Here is an 11,398-nt window from a genome sequence, read left to right on the forward strand (position 1 = left end):
CCTTTAGCACTAACAATTTCCATCAGATGTTTCTTGTAGCTGCTAATGAGGTTTGCACAACAATTAGCTGGAATTGTGAAGCATTCCTCCCTCCTACAGCTCATCAGTATTTATAGGATGTCTTGATTGAACAGCCCTCTTCAGGTCATGCCACAGTATGTCATATGGGCTCTGACTGAGCCATTGCAAAACCTGAATTTGCTTCTGTGTCAGGCATTTTATTGATTTTACTTCTGTGCTTGGGGCTGTGGTCGTTTTGCTTTACCAACCTCCCTTAAAACTCAGGTCATGAAGTACTGCCCGGACATCCTCCTGCAAAGTTATCCAATACAATTTTGACTCATCGTTCCCTTGGAGATACAAGGCATCAATGCCCAGAGGTAGCAAAGCTATCACACAAAATTACATTGTACACTAACCCACCACTTTGTTAGGTACACTTGTTCAACTTCTTGTCAAAACAAATACCTAATCAGCCAATCACATGGCAGCAACTCAGTGCATTTTGGCATGTAGACATGGTCAAGACATCCTGCTGAAGGTCAAACTGAGCATCAGAATGGGCAAGAAAGATGATTTAAGTAACTTTGAATGTGGTATGGTTGTTGGTGCCAGAAAGGCTGGTCTGAGTCTTGATTTCAGCTGCAACATTCAGATGGTAGGGTCAAAAGGGTAGGTCTATAATTTTGACTTTAGATGCATTTTGGACTCATTTTTATGAGTAATAGATTAAAAAAGAACTCACAAACTTTTTCTTGCAACTGTATCACTCCCTATGGTGCTGGTTTGACACACAATTTTGACATTGTGTGTCAAATTTGTCTGTTTCTAGTTGTTTAGTTTGGAAGTAGAAATTTGGGACAATCATTTAAACTGGTTGGTGCCTAAAAACTGGAATTTGGCCTTTTAAACATACAGTAGCTCCTTGTGAGGACTTGCATGCATTGTGCAGAATGAGGAGGCAGCTGATTTCAGGGCGCAGGTGTGTGATTTATGATTAGTGGCTAACTTTACACTGTGCACATTACTAGGTGACAGTATAAGTGTTGTAAGACATGTGATTTATACGTCAGTAGTTCACTGGCAGATTTGATCATGGCATTACTCTTAAGATCAAATCCTCTGGATTCTAGATCCTGACTTCTGAACTCTATGTACAGTTTTTAAATCTAAAAGAGGAAAATGAAAAACATGATGCAATTTTATTTATCTAGCAATCTATTTATTTATTTGATGTGTGCTGAATGCTGACTTTTGTTTGTATTCACTGCTGTCTCTGTAACAAACTGGCCATCAGGGATAGTAAAGATTACCTTGACAGTAACCTTGAGTTGTGAAAATGCTTTGTGCATTTACTCTCCTACATTTCATATTTGTTCATCTCTATTTAAAAAAAGATGCCATCATGTTATCATTATCATGGTTGTTGTGTTACTAGGAATTACAGCTATCTTTATACATAGTCCACCATTTTCAGAGGCTCAGATAATTGACTGACAAGGCCATTCATAGCAAGGTAAGGTCTGTTTCCTTGTTATTTCATGACAAACAAAGCACATATAATACCTGAAGGAGATTCGGTGTTGAATTTGTATTGTATAGACTTTCAGTGTAATTTTCAATATGAGGCCCAAGAGATGTCAGTGAAGGTGAAGCCTGAAAATGCAAAATGCAAAATGCAAAATGCAAAAAAAAAAAAAAAACTATCAGAGAGAGTAAAAACTTTAGGAGTGGCAAACTCAACAAGCTGCTACCTTCTAATGCACTGACCAGCTCAGCAACACCAAAAGGCCTGAAAGACCACAGAAGACAACTGAAGTGCATGATGACAGAATTATTTCCATTAAAAAAAAAAAAATCAAAACTTAACCTCACAAGTTAAGATCACTCTTATGGAGGTAGGTGTATCATTGACAAAGTCTGCAATCAAGAGGCACCTTCAGGAATATAAATATATTCACGAAGGCGTCTCTATAGAGTCTTCTTATAAAAGGGTTTACAACAAAAAGCAAACCACTGGTTACACTCAAGAATAAAAAGGGCTTGTCAGAAAACATCTAAAAGAGTTTGCACAGTTCTGTAAAAAACTTGTACCAGAATGACGTGAAGAGAAAAGTGAAAGGTATGGAGAAGGAGAGAAACCCCTTAAGATCTGAAGCACACTGCATTATCTGTCACGGTGGAGGCACTATTATGGCATGGTCACGTATGGCTTGCCGCTGGAAACAAGCTACTGGTGTTTATTGATGATGTGACTGCTGACAGAAGTAACGGGATGAATTCTGAATTGTACAGGACTATACTCTCTGCTCAGACTCAGCCAAATGCTGCAAACCTGATGGGATGGTGCTTCACAGTGCAAATGGATATTGACAAACTGCAGAAGCAACCCAAGAGTTTCTCAAGGCAAATAAATGGGATATTCTTCAGTCGCCAAGTCAGTTACCTGATCTCAGCCCAACAGAGCATTTTTTTCAGTCATTTAATGCAAAACTGAATGTACACTGACCCACAAATAAGCAGCAGCAGAAGGTTACTGGAATAAAGGCCTAGCAGAGCATCTCAAGGGAGGAAACACATTTGTTCATGCTTATGACTTCTAAACTTCAGGCCGTCATTGACTCCATTCATCCAAGTATTAAAAAATAATCCTTATATTTAAAATTATATTAGCTTGTCAAATTACTGATGACCCTCAGAAAATGAAGGGCTGTAATTCCTAAAGAAATTATATTTTTGTTAAACCATTCGAATTAGAGCTGAAAAGTCTGCCCTTCAATAACACTGATTTTTCTCCTGTGGGTAGTGTGCAGAAGTAAAACTACAAAAATTGGGTCTTTGTCCAACAAATTATGGATGTAACTGTAAGATTCATTGTTTTTAAGCAAAAATTACTTTTTTTAGATGTGCAACAGACATTTCAAAAATTGAATGAAGCTCTTTCGCTCTTAACTCATCTGTTTTCTGCCTACAAACAGATCATTTCCTTTTTTTTCATTATACAGATGCTAGCGCCCTAACTTTTCCCGCTGTCTTGAGTTTCAAAGACAGCAAACTTGTTAACCTCTGAAAGCATGACGTAGTGGTGTACTCTCTACAGAGCCTGCAATCCTTTTAAGCCCCATATCCCTTTACCATCATACACTGTTGATGAAACACAAGCTTCATAAAGTTAGGTATACATAGAATATCCAAATCTTTTACATAATTTCATTAAAACATGTCTATTCAATCAGCAGTCAAAGCTAATAAAGCACCTTAAGTTTGGTGACAACCTTCAAAAAAAGGGCTAAAACCCTTTTTATTCTTCTAATAACATTTGCAATGTTTTACATTTTGACTCATTTACTTACTTTAGAACATACAGTAGTAACTTACTGATACAGTAAGGCAAGAAAAATATTAGTATTTAATTTAGATATTTACTAAAATGATGCATGCTTTCTGCCACACAGTTGAAACAGCTTATAAACTCAATTGTGCTTTTATGTATCACTACAATAATTAAAGTGCATTATATCCTTCCAGTTTTGGTTGTTTTAAAGCAGATGATTCACTACCACTCAAGTGGGGGAAGGAGACCTGCTATGACCTTGAGGAGGACCATCCAAGGGGATCTCAGACAGCGAGGAATCCTTTGGGACGATGCCAAGACACTCACCCAGGATCGTCTGGATGGAGATGACTCACTGTCCCCCAGTGTTCCTCACGGAACCATGGAAGTAAGTAAAGCAGATGACTGGTGGGAAGGCTGGGCAATTTTCCCTTGGATTTCTACTGAGGATTCTTTGAGAACCATGTCTCTTCCTTATATTGTCTGGTAATATGTCTACCCATGACTAATAGTCTTAAAGGGTTTGTCTATGGCACAGATCATTTAGACCAGAGGAGCAGCATCACCGTTGGTTAACTTGTACACTGTCTGTTTTCTGTTCCTCATGAGTCAAAAAAGAAAATAGGAAAACAATAAATGAAGCACATAGACCAGCTGGTTTTACAATGAGTTGTACATCACTTGGGGAGGGTTAGCTCAATATTGGCCTCTAATGATGGACATAATGTTACCTTACAGAGGAACAACCCTGATAAAAAAAAAAATCTCAAGATAATCAGCCTTGGATAATGAAAATACTGAGAACGATACACAGACATTGGCAGAGTGATATGTGTGTTTCTGGCAGCCAAGTAATTCAGAAGCAGCTAATCCATATCTATCCTGTACTTTCAACATTGCTGGTCCCAAAGTGCCCAAAGTGATTTTGTTTCCACTGTGTCAGAGCTGCTGCTAGCATAACTGGTGTCCTTATCTTTCTCCTTTGTCAGACAGACTTTTGTAAATTTTTAAAACAAAGTACGCTGGTGTTCAAAGTGCATTACGCCTTGATATTGCAGTTTTTATCCAAATAACCTAAAAATATGAAAATATTTCTTACACATTGCATCAAATAAGACTGATGATGCAATATTACATCAGCTGTTGCTTTCATCTGAATAATTTCACATTGCAAGAGGGGCAGCCATTTTTTGTATCAAGATGGTCCTTGATGAACTTGCATTGTTGTTTTCCATTTAAAATGATGAGCTGAAGGTAAAGTTCTTCTAGTAGTTCAGTAGTTCAGCAATAAATGTTGTAGGTACTAAAACAGTTGTAAAAAGGTTGCAAATTCTCATTTCAGAATGTTTTGAGAGCACCTGTCAAGTTTGTGATCTTAGTCATAAACAACATGCACTTTTTTAAATATAACTCTAGTCTGTGTCTGTACACTGTAGCCTTTCCTATAACACTTACGCTACAGGTTCTTGTTCAAGCGAGTATATTTTTAAGTCAGATCACACTGCCAATTAGCAAGATTATTTAGACTAGTAAAGACAGAAGGTTCTGCAGTGACAGTCTAGCCTGACAAAGTGTGAGAATTTCATATAAAGAGTTTATACCAAATTCTCACACTCATCAAAACACCTGAAATGAATAATAAATATAACAGTGTAAAAGAAGCATGTGAGTTCAAATGTCCACTGAAACTTCTGACATTCAATTAAATGCTCTGGGCAGAGGAGGAGATCTGCAGTTATCAGCAACAGAGAAGTCATCTACCATACTGAGCACTTTCCTGGTTAGCTGAGGGGTTTTTTTTGGCTTTTTTTTTGTTTTTGTTTTTTTTTTACTATGGACTGGCTGAGTCATATCTTTATAGCACTTTTATAGCCTTCATCAAACAGCGCAAATTCAAAAAAGTCTACATAATCGATAAAAAAGCTCTAAAATGGACGAGACAAAGTGTAAGAGAGGAAAACAGAAACCACAGGCCAAAGAAGATACGCCCTGCAGATGTCAGTGATTTTTACCAAATGTGTGAAAATCAGACATGCTTGAAGCAGGATCTAGTTCAGCATCAGTGTCCAATGACAGTGGTGGTAGGAACATTGAGGATACGATTATAATAAGTTATAATGTAAATGTTACCACATACAGTAGAGATGATGGCTACAGGTGTCATGTCCTGGGCCGTCTGCCCAGTGTTTTGTGTTTAGTTTTATTTTCCCTGAGTTTTATTTCCCAGTTTGTTTTGATGTTCTTGTTCCCTTTGTCCCTGTCTCCCCTGCATTTATCTTGTTTGTTTTGTCATTTTGTCTTAACCCTGACCTCCTGTGTTTTCATACTGAGTTTTATTCCTAGTGTTGTGACTAGTCTGCGTCTCTGTCCCGTGTCGGTGTGCCAGTCCCCCGTGTTTCGTCTGCGTGTACCTTGGTTAGTCACTTCCTGTTTTATTTTGCCAGTCTTGTTTTCCCTGTGCTTTGTTTAGTTTTGCTTCCCCTGTGTTTGGTTTCATTTGCTTCACCTGCTGTGCCCTGCTATTTCCTCTTGCCCTGATTACCTGTTGTGTATTTAAGCCCTCAGTTTTCATCTGTTCTTTGTCGCATCGTCTTCAGTGTTCCCTTGTTGTGTGTGTGTCCCAGCACCATTGTTTTGTAGTTAGTTCTGGCACCTGTCCAGCTCCAGTGTAGCTGAGTTTTGGTTTCTTCTGTTGACACAATAAATCCACCGTTAAGTTCTAATTTTTGTCTGAGTCTGCATTCTGGGGTCCTGTCCTGCCTGCCACACACACTCAAGCCATGACAACAGGGATATATATATATATATATATATATATATATATATATATATATATATATATATATATATATATATATATATATATATTAGGGGTGGGACTCGATTAAAAAAATTAATCGAATTAATTCGAAGCTTTGTAATTAATTAATCGAAATTAATCGCATGTTAATCACATTTTAATATTTAACATGAGAAATATTAATTTAAGTTTGGTTGATGAATGAATCAGTATACCTAAGCTTAAACTTCAAAATTTTATTTTCCCACCAGTCTGCTACACAGACCAACGAAGGGTGGAAGTGCTCCTGTGATAAACAAACTCCTGAAATTAAAGTTAAGCTTCATAACTGGATAGTTTTAGTCAACATTAATGTCTCAATTATAGTTGGAAATTAATCATTCGCTCAGCTGTATTCCTTGATGTTGTCATGCTTGTTTTAACAGCTTATTTTGAATAAAGACTTAAAATTAAACCACAAAAAGGAGCAAAAGTTCGTTCTTCATTTAACCAGCTGCTTTTACACAGCTGTGCTTCACACTCTCGTTTGCTAGGTGACATGAGCTACGCAGAGGTGAGGGCAGGTGACGCTGATATGAAGGCTAGCCGCTCACTTCCAATCTTTGTGGGCTTCATGGGCTGCGAAGGACCCAGTCTACGTGGGCTGGGTCTTTCAAAGGATGCGCCCCCTGAATTTGGACATTGTGCGTCGATATAATCTGTATGCCGGGAACTCGTACACTTGAGAAACATTCCACGGTGCAAAGTGCGATTAAAATGCATTAAAATTTTTAATTCGTTAATTTCCCTGTAATTAATTAATTGAAATTAACGCTTTAAAGTCCCACCCCTAATATATATATAAATAATGAGGGTCAACATCCTCATTAGGTTAAGACACTACCCAGTGTTGCCTAGCTTAGCATAGAGTTGATAGCAAGCATGATAGAAAGATATAAATCCTGTTTAGTTATGTATAATTAAGGGTGTGGCAGGTTTACTGTAAATGAAAAGTGAATTCTATTTTGCCTTGTTCACCATTTGTTGCAATGAAATACACTAAAGTGTGGGCTGTTCTGTTTTGTTCAGTCCATTTGGTTCTGAACATGTTAATCACAGCTAAAATTGGCACCCACCTAATTTCACAGTGAAAAACAGATTCACCAACCTCTAGCCAGCATTACTATGGATTTGTAAAACCTACAGGTTTGGGGACAGCCAAAATGCTAAATACAAGGCTTTAAAAATATAGTCTAGGGTGATGTCACAGAGGGTACATCCATTTTTCAGGTGCAGTTGATGTGTGGGAGCATTATCATGACTCACTATAAACAAATGGAAATGGGGTAAAGTGTAAGTTTGCTGACAGTGGACTAAATAATGAAAGCTTTTGGATATAATATCTTATCAGTAGCTTAAAAAAATATGTGTCTGTCTGTGTATCTGTCTGTCTGTCATGGATGGGGTTTGTAACATTTGCAATTGGACCAGTAGTGAGCCTTTCCATCTATTTTAATGTTCTCTTTAATCACAATACTCAGCTGCCACTTTGATTTGGGAATGCAGCTCTCAAAAGCATATTCTAATCTTTTCTGTTCAGTTCTCTCTATTATTTTAGAACTAACATTTCAGGGATTTTTCCTTTGCCATTGACTGTTTCAAAAGCTTGACAGGCCTAGCAACAGTAACCATAGGGAGTGGGACTTAACTAAGCAAGCTGGACAAGGGTAACCTAGCAATGTCCATCTCTTATAATGAACTAAAAATATATTTCAGTGTGGGTCCGATTTGTAATCTATTCACCAACATTAACAGTGATTCACCTGGCAGTGTTTGTTGTTGGCAGTGCTTGTTTGAGGAAAATATGTGTCTGGGTGGCAGCTTATCTGTGGGTGGTTGCAGCACAGTATATGGAAATTAAATTGAACCATCTATGCATCTATTTGATTTGTGATCAGTCGTGGTGAGACTGTCTTGGCCAAAAATGTCAAGGTTAAATTTGGACCCATTTCAGAACTGATATGCACCATTAGTTGCTTTTTACTGAGGTGGAAAAAAAATAATCCTATTTTCTTTTCAATTTTCTGGAAATTGTTAAAAAATTGCAATTTGGAAAATGCTATTATGGCTTGTTGCAGCAAGGCACACATAAGTTAGACCATTTGTATACATAGCATATCGAATGATTTATTAATCTCTACAATTAATTTTCCTGCAGTTTGAAGGCATCAGCAATTGTTTTGTGCAAAAATGTTCTGCTCCACATGACTAATCAAGTTAAAGTAATTTCTTTAATAAATTCCCTATTTGTGTCTTAAAACTAGTGGAAAGAAAAAACGTTTGGTTACTAGCATAACCCCAGTTCTCTGAAAACCAGGTGTGGTATCTCATTATGGTAAGCACCTTCCGATTATACTGGACCTCCCAGTCCCTTTTATAAAAGCCTCTGGCTCCATACCAGGCATTCTCAATATATTTGATATAGGTTAATATATTTACATTAAATTTAGGTTTTTCAAAAACCTCACTCTGTTTTCAGAGAACTGGTGTTACTTTGGTAACCAAACAGTTTCTTTCAAACCTCACATGTTATCTCACTACAGTCAGCTGCACAACTATCCTCCACAGAAGGGCCCATGAAGTAGCCATTCCTCTGGTGAAATGTGAACTCAGGTACACAGGAGGCTGCAGTCCCTCGCACTCGTATGCCATCACAATAGCCTCTACAATCTAGTGTGACGGGACATGGGTTCCCTGTATGACAAGAAGCCCATGATACAGAGAGCTAGTTGCTTTTCCTAAATCCTTTTGCCCTGTCTAAATACATGAGTAATAATCAGACAGGACCTGGTGGGGAGTGAAAAGCTAATAGCTCCAATGTGAGGCATCTGTAGGCAGACTTGCTAACCTTAGGCAAGAAGGCATATTTAGAGCGTAAAATAGCTTTTCTAAAGTTGTGGGAAAACTGTACACAGGAATTGTGGATAGATAAAGCATGTAACTCACTGATGTGTCTAGTGACGGAGAGTCAGCAGACATTAGGGGGAAATTCTCACCATACAGCTGTGATGACATCTCACATCCAACAACAGAGAGACATCCTCAACAGATGGATGATTACTGAGGCCATCAGCCTTGTCAAGCACAAATAAGCTCTCATTAAGACCATGTTTCCTTCGTGAAACAAATCAAGGGGCTGATGAGATTTCTCCATGTGATCTCATGACAGAAAAGCCCAAAAACAAACAGAGTTTATTTCAAGGTCCAGATATTTGATATTCTGAGTGGGACACAGCACACCCTTGGGACAACTGATGCAGAATCCCAAGGCAGACAGGCAGCACCTGGGTGTTTTCTCAGCTTCCTCTTTGCTGGAATCACACATTAGAAAATTGTCTAAACATGCAAACAATCTGAGCCCACCACCAGGGGTTCAGGGCTGCTTCGTACACTTGGTAAAAACCCTTGCGGTGAATGCTAGCCTGAACAGGTCTAATATTCATAGGCTATGTCCTGAAGAACTAACCTGAGAAATTTTCTGTCTTTTGGCATGAACCAGTCACCCAGTTGAATAGATTGGAACAGCACATATGGTGTCAGCATTCTCAATTTATATTTCATGAGGTGAGAATTGATGGGACATAAATCCAAAATGGGATGTAACAATATCCCCTTTTTTGAAATGAAAATAGAAGCCTAAATTAATTTCTTCTTCTTGTAGAATTCTTATTGTCCCTTGGTTTAAGAGAAAATAAATTTCGCTCTTTAAAGCACTTGTAGTTCCCCCCGAAACTACAGAAAACACCACACCATTAAAGGTGAGTGGTTTCACTGCAAACTTTTTTCTTTGTTGACCACATTATGCCTGGATGCAACAGTGGTGTTTTTATTGAAAAAAACATGTGAAGTGCATTATTGTTGCACACATCTTTTTCTGAACTGACCTCACAAGGTATTGTGGGTTATAGGAGGTGAGTAAATCGAGGAGTGTCGGGGCAACTTGTTCTCCTCCGTGACTGAACAGGGAGAACATTGTTGGCTGTTGCACAGCTTAGATTTGAACTGGGAAAAATATTCATCTCACCCCTTCTTTAGGGGAGGAAGGAACGATGAACAAGTCCTTGGAGTGCTCAGGGCAGGGATCTTTGTGAGTGCTCCCTACTGAGTCTCTGCAGGCACCACAGTTCCTAAGTCAACTTTCCCTCCAGAGGGCAGGTGAGGGCCTCACCCTGCTTCTTCTAGTCTACTACAAAGAGGTTACTGCCTCCCCTAGCCTGTGAGGAATCATGAGGAATCACATGAGGAATCCATAATGACCTGCCTATACTGCTCAGGTAGGCTGGCGAGAGTGAGCCACAGCAATCTCTCCTCTGCCACAGCCAGGTCTATGATGTGGCTACACCCCTGCACTGTACCCCTAGAGACCTGGAGAATAAGGTCTGTAATGACACATATCTCCTCCTAAATCATAGGCCTGGAGGTACTGTTGGGTTATAATTTTAGCCCATTCTTTTTGGCTGACAATTTAAACTCAATTAAAACCAAAGTTTCCAAAAAATCACTGGGATGAGCAGGTTCTGGTGCAGACTGTTGATTAGACCTCTTGGTTACATAAAGACAAAAACCAAAACACAGACAGTTACAGAACTAAGACTAGAATACACACACACACACACACACACACACAGAGACAGCGAAAGATGCAGAGACAGGAAGAGAAGAAGAAGAGGACAGGAAAGGGAAGAGCAAAAAGTAAGAGAGCGAGACAAAGAGCGGCCCATCATTTATAGCTTAAAGATGGTAACTGCCCACTTGCCTTTGACCTCTCCTAATTTACATAAAGTCTCAACCCCTGAAACTTGAACCCCAACCAATGACCTTTTGAGGCTCTGCCAACTTTCGTCCCACGTGGACTAAATAAACAAACGTCACCAGCTGTTGTAAACAATTGTACCTCAATTGTTTACAACAGCTCTGGCAGTTGTCATAATAAAGGATCTTCTTTCAATTAAAACTGCTAAGAAAACACCTCTTTGACAATCCCCACTTAGCTAGAATTTATCCTCTGCTAATCTATGTTACAAAAACACAGGTGGGTCTGCAGAACTCCACTTTTGGAGCCTACCTGCCATGCCAGCTGCTCTCACACAGAAAGCAGTGACTGGAAGGCAGCGCTTCTCTAGGGTAAATACTGTAAATTATTCTGTCAAATATTCTTCATTCATGGTGTTACCTGTTTAGTGAAATTATCCTGGTAGGAGATCATGAAGAAAACTGCTTTGTTT

Source organism: Archocentrus centrarchus, chromosome 1 (genome assembly GCF_007364275.1).
Source record: "Archocentrus centrarchus isolate MPI-CPG fArcCen1 chromosome 1, fArcCen1, whole genome shotgun sequence".
Lineage (NCBI taxonomy): Eukaryota > Metazoa > Chordata > Actinopteri > Cichliformes > Cichlidae > Archocentrus > Archocentrus centrarchus.